Here is a 12016-nt window from a genome sequence, read left to right as displayed (position 1 = left end):
CTTCTCTTGAGGGTTACTATGCAGGGAAGAGTTTGGTAAGGGAGTGTTCCACACAGCATCGTACTTGTGGATACATGCTCAGGGTTATCTTGTCCTTGTTAACCTGGAGAATAAATTCTCATACCCTCCCTTAGCTTTTATTACCAGACAACATGGTCTTTGTTTTAATAAGTATCTGTGACTCTAAAGGATCATTCTAGGAACGTCACAATACCAATGTGTTTTGAAGGTCATGACACCAAAATTTTATAAATGCAATATTGTGGGGGCTGTTGAGAAATGAGGATAATAGGCTGATTTAGTCATATGCCTCTTCGTGTAATTGCTGAAAGCAAGATGAAATCATTTTGTTGCATCTGTGGAATATGATGGGACCTGTCTGCTGCAGGAAAGGGAAGGCAGCTGCCTGTGGGTGTGGCATGAGGAAGGAAGGAGCTGCCCACTCTAATGATGGGTCTTTCTGGTCGCAAAGTCTCATCCTTCCGGTCCTAAGAGTAGAACACTGGGGTAAAGTCATTGCCTCTTGAAGGACTAGTTAAAACAGAAATTCCCTGCTTTGTGGAATTGGTATAATTGTAAAGGATTGTTGCGTGTATGAAATGAGATGATCCATGTAATGTACATTGTTTAATTGTGTATATATTAGCTGCTGCTATTACTTTTAACATTATTATCATTCTTATTATATGCAGCAGAAGCCCTTGCCCTGACTATCAGGGTCTAAAGAATTTGTTGGTCAAACCTCACCTCCTCTAAGTGGTGACTCTTTGTTCTGACTGAGCCCCATGGCATTGGTGCAAGTCACTTGCTAACACAGGGGTGCAGTTGCATTCAAATGAGTCATGTGGATGTCCTGTGTTTTTCACTTTTGGTAGTTAGATGGAGAAAAATTAATATGGAATAATATAAAGCCTAGTAAGTCATATTCCACTTCTGAGAAATGTGTTTTGGTTAACAAACTCTTTTCTAAGGTATAAATGAACTGGGTTTCATTTTTTCCATCTAGAGTTTGATAACCAAGATCGGATAAGGCATGAGGATGTGCCGATGCCTAGAGTGTGTAGGAAGGGGAATCTTGCACTTGGGACCATTGGTGAAAGGCTGACTTTGTTTGGAGGAATGGCCTGGTGGAGTGCCAGCCCCTGGGTGCCTGCAGGACCAGGCTGGTAAGAAGGAGGTAGGAAGGTGAGGGAGCGTATCTTGCCGAGGGCAGGTGAATGGCTCATGTGGCACTGAAATTCCCCAGCAGGCTGCCTGTAGCTGGATATGGGATAGGTTGCCAGTGCCTGGGGTGAGATGTCAAGACTAGTTTGGAAAGCTGAAATTTAAAAATGTATTGTATTTTTGGCCAGCTCATTGTCTTCTAACCCAGCTTCTGCAGTTTATTCCAGCTCAGCAGTCTCTCTTCCCTCAGACTTGACTTCTTTTTCCGAAGTTAAAATAGAAAAGAAAAATAGAAACCATGAAAAAAGAGAAGAGCATTTTCCTCCTTTGCCTGCTGGAAAAGTCGATCTGATTTCTAGGTCTCTTACCTCTCTACCTTTTTCATCTTTATTATGTACATAAGCCAGGGCTTTTAAAGCCTCTGCCTGGAAATGCTTAGGGCCTTTTGTATTTTTTTTTTCAAATTGATCTCTTATGAAGAAGTGCCATCCCTCCCCTAACTGCTAATAGGATTAGTGTACTTAAAATTAATATTCTAGCCTCTTCTAAATACAGAAGTGAAGATAGCAAATTATCTTTCTCTTATATTTTTATACCTCCATGAACAATCATAAGTTCCCTTTAGTTATGTGAACAGAGGCATCTGTTATGTTGAGGGAAGGATCCCAGGAGCCTTTGGATTTTATGAAGACAGCTTTTATCTGTATTCCCTTGGTATGCAGTTCTCTTAGGAGAACTAGTTGGGATTAATAGACAAATTAGAAAAATCAAATAGATATGAATGTGTTTGTACCTCAGACTGGTGAAGTGAGTCAGACCAGTTATATTCCCAAGGGGATTATGAAAGGTTTTCTTAGGGCACCTGAGTAAGTACTTGGATGAAAACCAAGAAAGTGCCACATACTGTTGATGCCAGGTTCTCAGTGGGCATTCCTGTAGAAAACTGAGAAATGTAGCTGGTCAGGAGAACATACCCAGTGTTTTTCTCAACTTGGAGAGCGAGATCAGTTTAATTCTTATTAAACATCTAACATATAGAAGGCATGCCCATCTCATGAGGGCATCGGGAGGTGGCAAAGGGAATTGTTCTCTTTCCTCACCTCACAATGCCCCCTTTCCCAGCCCTTCTCCTACCTGTACCCTAACACTTGTGATTTCCACACAAAGAGGAGCTTTGTCCGTCTTGTTCACTGTTGAATCCTCAGTGCTTAGAGCAATGTCCAGCACCCAGGAAGCACTCAATAAATTACCCATTTAAAATTGATAAATGAATTAACTTAAACTGGGAAAAAATATTGAAGTTGTTGAAAGACAGACTTAGGACCTTAAAGAGATCTACTAGAATTATAAGTTGAATCTACCGTGATAAAATGTAATAGGGAAAAAGTGAAAAACCCCTCCCTTAGGTCAAAAATCAACTGTACAATGCCTAGATGAAGAGATACAACTTGGCAATACCTTATATGAAAATGTATTTGATAGTAAACACAACATAAATCAGAAATGTGCTATGATTGGGATAAAAATTTAATATGATTGTAGGCCATGTTAATTAAGACATAATATCTAGAGTAGAGGAGGTGATAGCACTTGTCTTCTCTATGTTGATATCAGGTGTTACTTGGAGTACTATATTCTATTCTTCTATTGTGGATACTAAACTCAAAAAATGATGTGAGAAATTAAGGGTGTGTTTAATGGAGACTAGTCAAGATCATGAGGGGACTCAGAAAGTGAAGGATAGTTGGTAACATTGAGGACAGTTTTAGGCAGCCCAAGAGAAGGTTCAATGAGTTTCAACCTCCATGTATCTGAGGAGGAACTATTCTTTGGAAGAAGTATCATATTTGTTCTTTGTGTTTTCAGGGACCAAACCTAGGGCAAATGTGTGGAGGTTTCAGGAAGACACATGTCATCTCATCAAAAAGAAGGACGTCAAGGTTTGTCTGAGCTGCACTGAGCCCCATGGAGAGTGAATCTTCTGCTTCTGGAAGTTTTCAAACAAGTTGCAAAAGACTGCAGGCTCAAGTACCCAGTTGAACCTGAGGATCTGTCGGATATATTCAATAGAGATAAGTCATGTGGGCAGATGGGGCTGCTAGGAGAAATCGCATGTTTCATTGATTTCAGGACCAGCCCAACATTAGAATTCTTTCTCTTGAACTGCACTGCTGGGATACAATTTAAGAGTACTCTCATTTACCTGGTCTGCCTCTGTGAAACCTGCGTAATGTAACTGAGATCACCCGGAATTTGTAAGTAGATGCAATTATTCATTTAACAACTATTTATTGAGCACTGGCTCTGTGTACTGAAGTACTTGCTAGAGGTTGAGGTAGAATAATAAACAAGATTCATTTCCTGTCTTTAGGAACCTTAAAGGTATAGTGCCCACAGGACCTCTGCTCTAAACACTAATATTTCAGCTTGGAGGCTCCATTCTCAGACTTGACTGAGCATTTGGTTCACTGCCTTGTATAATTTGTGTGCTTATTGGTTCTGCACATGGACTAACATTTCCTTGAATTCAGGGATTGTTTCTCATTGTTTAACTTCAGCACAATCTCAAAGTACAGTGGTTGGCATAATAGCAGGTATTCAATAAATGTTTGTATAAACAAAACAAACTATACAGATCACTGCCCTGCAAATGAGTTGAGAACAAGAATATATCCTGGGAAAGTTTGGTGAAGGGACAGTGTCTTAAAAAGCTGAAGGAATCATTAAAAAGTCTTCTAGGCCTTGGGGATGAGGGCAGGAATGGGGTGGGGATTGGGTGGGAGTTGACAAACCCAGATTGGGTCAAAGGATGATGAAATTGGCCACAGAACCACTAGACAGGCTATGACAACAGCCTGGGTTATGGGAGATGGGTAATGTTGGTCTTTACTAAGGGGTCGCACCAGCCTTGGGAATCACTTAGTCTAACATAGCATTCGGTACCAAATCACACATATAAGAATGGGTTATGGAAATGTCAGAACTTCCAGTTGAGTCATTTAGAGAGAGGAAGAGGAGCGAGTAGTTTCAGAGAGGTCTGAAACTTGGTTTTAAGTTAGGGAAGTGCTTTTCTTATTGTAGGGAATGTGGCTGGGCTCAGAGGGTCAATTCAGAACAAAAGGGGAGTCTACCTCCTCAAAGATGTGAGGTTAATTCTAATAAGCAGCATTTGGAAGAAGCTGAAGATCCTACAGGATCTGGAAGCCAGGTCTCCCTAGGACAAAGGGTCTGCTCAGTGTGGTCTAGCTTTCAAAAGAGACAAGACTGTGGCAAGAAGAAATCAGAACTGACTGCCAAGCTGAGCCAGCCAGGTTGATCCAGATGGACACTTACACTTGAATAAACAACGTGCTTTTCTTCTTAATCAATGTTTATATTTTGAATTTTATTTTCTCACATTTTTAAACATTCATTTTTCACAACCAGACTTAGTGAGTCTTTTTATGAGAGTGTGTGGGGCTACTAGGAGCATGATCTCTGGGGTATGGAGACACATTTTTATGTCTGACATTTAGATCTGTCACTTGTTTGCTGGGTGTCCTTGAGCAAGTTTCTTCACCTTCCTAAGCTTTAGTTTCCTTGTTGTAAAGTAAGGGTGATGATAATACTTACCTCATAGATTTCTTGAGAGAACTAAAAAATGTCTGTAAAGTGTTAACATAGCATTTGAGTTCCACAAATATCAACTCTGTGGTTACTGATGTTACTAAGGTGAAGAGGCAAGAGGGCACTGTGATGATTGTTGCCTCCAAGCTGAAAGAAAGACATCCTCATATTCGAGAAGGAAGAAGAGATAAGAAATTCTGCTTTGGGCATGTTGAGTTTAACGAGTCAGTGGGAAATCCAGGCTGAATAAGAGTCCAGAAGTCAGGAGAGGATAGGGCCAAATATTTGAATATATGCATCGAAATGCAGAGGTGGTGAGTAAAATAAAATAGAAAGGGAGAAGGATCTGGTCTTTATATTCAAGGGTTATCAGAAGAGAGTGACTAAGAAGGAGATCAGAAGGAACAGTTAGAAATAGATGAGAACCAGGATAAAGGCATATTGAGAAAGTCAAAGGATGGATGTTTGATTATGGAAGAAGTGGCCAAGGGAGATAAAAGTAAGCCAAGGCTGGAGGTGGTCTTAGATTTAGCAATGATTGTACCTCTTGTTTCCCTTATTAGGGCAGACAAGGGAGCAGTCATAGCAAAAACCAAACTGATGTAGATTGAAAAAGAAAGAAAAGGTAAAACATTCATAATATATGAAGAAAAATATCAGATTAAAAATCATGTGTCTGGCTGGGTGCAGTGGCCCATGCCTATAATTCCAGCACTTTGAGAGGTTAAAGTGGGAGGATTGCTTGGACCCAGGAGTTTGAGACAAGCCTGAGTAGCATGGTGAGATCCTATTTCTACAATAAAAATGAAAATGAAAATTAGCCAGATGTGGTGGTTCACACCTGTAGTCCCAGCTACTCTGGAGGTGGATGTGGGAGAAATGCTTGAGCCCCACTGTGGTGAGCCATGATAGCACCACTGCCTCCACCCTGGGCAACAGAGTGAGATCCTGTCTCAAAAAAAAAAAAATCATTTGCCTATTATAACCCATTTTTATTAAAAAATGAAGTTAAAAAAAGAAATATTTGCATGGGGGATGGTATTTAAAGCATAACTATTTCTTTTCTAATATCACTTGCTGACTGCTTGTAAAGACTGGAGGGCTAAGCTTCCCCTAGACTATTATTTTCAGTTCTGTGCTACTTATACCTGCTTTGGACTTGCAGACCTTGCCTCTGGTGTCCTCTCTGCTCTATACTTGATGACCAAACTCTGCTTCCAGTGCCTGCTTTTTTGGTGCTCTCCGAAGACTGAACAATTACACAGCTCTGGCTCTTTCTGCTTCAGGCTGCTTTAGAAATGTATTCCACACATCCCACTTGACCCCTGGGACACAGATTCCGGCATAAGAATGTGCCTGTGCCAGCCTGCCCCAGGAGGCAGGTGCACATGCTCTTAGGAGTTATACGATGAAAATATGTATGTTTCTGCAGAAGTATTGCTCATTAGCAAATCGAAGCCCCAGCAAAATTGGTTACTGTAGGAGATAATGTTCCCACAAAATCACTTCCCACTTTTCCATGCTGAGTCATGTCCTGGTTTCATTTTCTCAGGCAGGCAACAACTCCTGTCAATGTCACAGGACATTTTTTTCTTAAATCACTGATTGGAGAGTTTTATACACTTGAAGATAAGTTACGTTTTAAAGCTCAGTCATGAGAGAAGAAGGAAGCCCGGAGTTGATGGGAATACATGTTTCCACTCACCTCAAGCCTTCACAGCACCCCCACCAGTTCATGTGACTTTGGATGAATCCCCAGCCCTTCATTCTGTAATCTGTAAAAGGGAATCGTGATGACAACTTTACCTGTTGTGAGAAACCCATGTGTTAATGGTTCAAAGGGCTAACAGAGCTGATTGTCCTTAGTAAACAGTCTTCAATTCTGCCTCATTTTACTCCCAGAAAGTATCTCATCTTTTTCCTGACTGAGAAGCTCGTCCCATGAAAAGGGAAATGTTTAAGAAAATAGAACCATTTAGTATGAATTGTAATCTCCAACTCAAAATGTTTCTTTACTCTTAGGCTTCCTCCCGCTCTTGTGTGATGCTTAGACCAGCCTGCTGCTACCTTCTCTTGGATTCTGGAAGGTGTAATATTTTTGAAAAACTATCCTATGGCTTTTTTTTTCCTATGGTACTTTCTCCTCTTTGTCTCTTACTTGCCTCCATGTAAATAACTAGCCCATATGTATTGCCTCAGGAGAGAGAAAAAGCTTTGTTGGTGCTTTCGTTTCTTCATTAGGGCTTAGAACAGGAGTGAGGCCAAGACAGAAGTGGCTTGGAAAATAGGGAGGAAAACTTCTCATGGATGGCCTCCCCAACGAGGAAGGATTCCTTGGGCTATCAGAATAAGAAATAAATGAGAAAAGGCAAGTAAGCTCAGGGGGTTCCTGAAAAATGTCCTGTGCCAACCTGGAGGCTTTGGCAATAATTCCAGATAGCATGGGGGATCTGAGGAGAGAGCCTATGCCTCATTTCTCTTCAGAGCAGCTGGTGAGAGAAGGGAAAATGGCTCTGCCATGCGGCTCTAACCAGATGGGATGTTAGACAGCTCCTAGAGTTTCTCACACCACATTATTATGAGGGAGCAGCAAATGACATCTTTGCATCCAAGAATGGTGGAGAAGGAGTTCCTGAAGGGACTGTGCAGGTGGAAACCAAGGACATTTTTTTCAGGCGCCCAGATGGACCAGCCACTGAGGGGGAGGTGTGATCTGAGATGGGACAGCAGATGCCAGTGTGAGATGACTCTGAGGTTCAAATGCAAGTGTTCCTTCAGTTGTCCACTCCCATCACACACATATGCACACACACACTAGCGACACACATGCATGTCAACCACACACACATACATACCTTAGCACTAGGTAAGATTGAAGAATTTAGATGGAAATAAAACTTGGAGAGAATTAGGTTACATTTCTACTACCTCAATGGGATAGGGACTCAAGAAAGGGATTGGTTTCTGAAACAAATAAAGCTGTATTTCTAACATATCAGAATTTGGAGACTAAGATGCTTCCTACACTTGATTAGCTGTTCTTTCTTCTTTTAATCTTTTCTCTTCTTTTTTCTGCTGTTATCCATCTCTGTTACTTTCCATAGCGTCTTCTCTCTTGACTTACATATGTGTGCAGGCCTTTTCTAACATTAATGCCAAAAAATAGTAAAGCACAGATCCCCAGTTCTCCCTGATGCCATCTGTTTGCAGCTCACTAGGACCAATCTCATTGTTTTCTTGACTCCTGTTTGTTTCAGTTGCTGTAAGAAGTCCAAGACTTCTTCTGTTCCCCCTTTATCTTCCATGCTTTTCATGTGATTCTGCACATACCAATTTTGTACCATGTCCAACCCCTCCCCAACTCCTGAAATCTTTCCATTGGACCCTCAGGGACTCATGGAACATCATAGTCAAACCTTTGTAGCACCAGCTGTTTGGATTCCTGTGCTCATCATTTGCCTGCTTGTTTTCAGGTCCATTTCCCACTTTTCCTCTCCTCTGCTCTCTATTACAGGTGACAGAGCTCGTCAAAAGCTCCGTTGTCACCTGGCTGCCATCTAGGCTCAGAAAATAGAAAGCACTGGTGGAACATTAACGAGTGGTGGCAAAGGAGAAACAGGGCATTCCTCCACATCCTCTCCACATGAGCCTCTCGCAGTGTCTTCTCTTTCGTTCTCATTCCTTCTGGATGAACTTCCTCTGTGGTCCCAGCTTCCATTTGGTTCCAGGTCCTGCCAGGTGGCTGAGCTCCTGGGCATGGAACCGTCTGCTCCTTCTCTGGGCTTTCCAGACAAATCACTGACAGTGGCCTTCTACTCTTGTTAATCTCTGAGTATTCTTTACTGTACCTCACTGGGCTTCTCAACTCTTCCAGTAACTTTTATTAATATACCAATTCTTTGAGTAAAATAAACTGTCTGATGTGGGTTATTTTCTTCTGATTGGACCTGATACAATTTTGTTTACCTTCCTGCTCTTACTAAAACCAAGATCTTTTTTGAGGATCCTACTTCCCCTGTAGCCCTTTCCTTTGGTGACATTTTTTTTTTTCCCCTTCTTGAAACTCTAGTTCCACTGAGTCTAGATATGGGTTAGGTGCCCCTCCTTGTTTCTTACTACCATTTTCAGACTGTTCTTCTTCCATTCTACCCTAAACTCTTCGAACTTTGAGTCTCACTTCATCAAACTATACCTTCTGCTCCTCTTCATCTCTGGTCCTTGGATTATTTGTTTCTGGATGAATTTAGCTACTGGCTCTTTATTACACTCTTCAATACTATTCCTGTCTCAATTCTTGGTGATTTCAACAAAAATCATGACACAAATGATTCCTTCAACACTGGCCTTTTCCATTTATGGAACTGCCCTACAAAGATGATATTGCTCTGTATTCTACCTTAACTACTCATTTCCCTGGTAATATCCTAGGCCTTATTATTCCCAATGGCTGCAACCCCTTCATAATCTCAATTTTATATATGCCACCCTCTGATCTCTTTCTCTAGTGCCCTACATTTCTAGCTAACTCTCTTTAGTACCTGAACTCCATCTATCCCTTGATTCCAGCATGGATTTCAGTGTATTGGTTCTTCTACCTTTTCACTATTTATTATTCCTTATGTCTTTATTTCTTTCTTTATCCAGATTAAATTCCATGTCAATTATTACTCACTCCCATGTATACAGCCTCAAATACCTCAAGCCCCTCTCTTGCTTTATTATAACTTGACAGAACCTCAATCCTGATTAAAACCCATTTTCTGCGTACTCTGCCCCTGAATCTGAGCAACTTCATACACCCGGGCAAAAACACAGCCACTGGGTCAGGAACCTTTCTATCAAGAGGCCCTTAGTGCTGACTGAGAAAAGACTACATTTTCTTAGCCATTCACTTGCCCTCTATTCCAGATGATTGTTTTATACTTTCTCCTCTCTCCTCCAACCTCATGGTAGTCATGGAGGTATGTCACTCAGATCTCCTACTGAGAGTATCTGTGGGGCACAGGTGATGGACAGCCTCTAGCTGCTGCACATTTGGGTTTACTGTGGCATTCATACGAAGGCCATTTTTCCCCTGGACTTCTCCCAGCCAGTGATTGGTGGGAGTACTAGAACCAGGCCACTCCTATCCAACATGAGACTGCTTTAATGGGATCCTTTGCTTTGGGACACTTCATTGGCCTGGTGAGACATTTTCAGAATTGTACTTCAGTCTAAGTCTCTTTCTCCTTCCTCTCTTATTTCAAAGCTGGGAGATTTGGATTGAAGTTTGAAGACTCTTTCCGCATCTCTTGCTTTCTCCCCCATTATTATTCATGGATGTTTCCCCAGTGAATCTCTTTTGTATCTACTTCTATCTTGATACCTGCTTCTTGGAGGATCAGAACTAGTCTTCAATACTTGAATGCTGTCTCCCAATGCTCCCTCTTCACTGAAGATTTTGTCTTTTAAATCAATAAGAAAATTGAAACCATCAAATTAGAATTTCCACAAAATTCCCACACCTTATTTATTCAGCTATCAGGACATGTTTCCTTATATCCTGTCTTTTCACTTGTTACCATAGATGACATATCCATTTTATTATGTACAGGCCAACCTCTCCACTTAGGCACCGGATTCCATCCCAACTTGATACTCAAGGAAGTATCTCCAGTAAGTTTTTTCTCTTGTGTACATCTCCTCTCTTTTCTATATCATTAATTACCCCTCTCTACTATATCATTCCTATCAGCAAAAAGCATGGTATTGTGTCACCCACCCTAAAAAACATTTTCTTGATCCTACTTTTTCCTCTCCCTACTAGCACATTTTACCTTCCTTTTTACCTAAACTGCTGAAATGTATTCTTTTTTCCTTTTGTAGTATTTCTATACTTACAGTTTCTCTCCTCCCAATCTTTTAAATGCAACTCAACCTCGTTTTTACTTACTCTACCGAAACTGCTCTTGTTGAAGTTAGCAACAGCCTCTACATGCTTAGATTCAAAGGCCAATTTTAATGACCTATCCATAGTACTTGATACAGTTGATCACTCCCTCCTATTTCTTTATTTATTAACATCCAGGACACTGTATTTTTTTGGTTTACCTCCTTTCTCATTATTTATTTCACTCTCCTGCTGGTTTCTCATATGCTTCCTGGATTTTTTTTTTTTTTTTTTTAATTTAGTGACAGTGGAGTGCTCCAGAGCTCTCTGCACTCACTTACTTGATGATCTCGTTCAGACCCATGGATTATTTATCTAGCTACTGACAAATCACATCTCCAGCCTGAACTTCCTTGAATTCCAGACTTACATATCCATCTGCCTACTTGTTATGTCTAGTTAAATACCTCATAGATATCTCAAACTTGGCATGTCCCAAGCCAAAACCGTCATCTTCTCCCACACCTATGCAAATACACCACAAACAAAACTGGCTTCACTACAGTCATTGACTTCTTAGTTAATGGCATTTCCATTTGTCCAGCTGCTTGGATCTGAAACATTGGAGATTTTCTAGACACTTCTCTTTCTGTCACACTCAATGTCCCATCTATCAGAAAATCCTTGTGGCTCTATCCTTAAAATACATCTAGAACCCAACAAACTTTTACCACCTTGATTGCTGCCATCCAGTCCTCCTCTCATCAATCATCCCTCATCTGAATTATTGCAACATCCTCTAATTGTTCTCCCTGCTTCAGCTTTTATTTTGCTAACAGTATTTTAAGAGATTCTTTTAAAATGCAGGTTTGCCATACCACTCTCTACTTAAAACTCTCTAATAATCCCCATTTCCTCCAGAGTAAAATCAGAGTTTTACTGAGAAGCTGAGAAGAGCCACAGCTGTGGAGGTTCTGAGTCACCACAGAAAGTCTTTACAATGGCCTAAACACCCTGCATAACATTGGCCTGCATCACCTTGGTACATCACTGACCTTAGTTCTTGCTCCAACCTTTCTGGCCTCCTGATTCCCCTGAAAAATCAAGTGCATTTCTATTTTTTGGCCTTTGCACTACATCTTCCATCTGCTTGGAATTCTCTTCCAAATCAATCTCTCACCTTCTTTAAGACCTTGCTCAAATCTCACCTTCACAATGAGGCTCAATTGGACCATACTGTTTTGAGTACAGTGTCCTCAGCACTCTTGTCATTTATTTACCTGGTTCTTATTTTCCCAGTTGAACTCATCACCTCTTAATGTAATTTACTTATGTCATATTTATTGTCTGCCTTGTCGAAATGGCATATAAGTTTCA

The 12016-nt window shown here is 40.9% G+C and overlaps 1 long non-coding RNA gene across 2 annotated transcripts in view; it reads left to right on the top strand.

Annotated features, from left to right (window-relative positions):
* Window positions 1–12016, top strand: part of LOC126947860 (uncharacterized) — a 144659-nt gene that overhangs the window by 15109 nt on the left and 117534 nt on the right. For both annotated transcript variants that reach the window (XR_007723227.1, XR_007723226.1), the window contains exon 2: window positions 3031–3419. This is a non-coding gene — a long non-coding RNA (uncharacterized LOC126947860). The remainder of the gene's footprint in view (window positions 1–3030; window positions 3420–12016) is intronic.

This window comes from Macaca thibetana, chromosome 2 (genome assembly GCF_024542745.1).
Source record: "Macaca thibetana thibetana isolate TM-01 chromosome 2, ASM2454274v1, whole genome shotgun sequence".
NCBI classification, from domain to species: domain Eukaryota; kingdom Metazoa; phylum Chordata; class Mammalia; order Primates; family Cercopithecidae; genus Macaca; species Macaca thibetana.
This window is presented reverse-complemented; position numbering and strand designations above follow the sequence as displayed.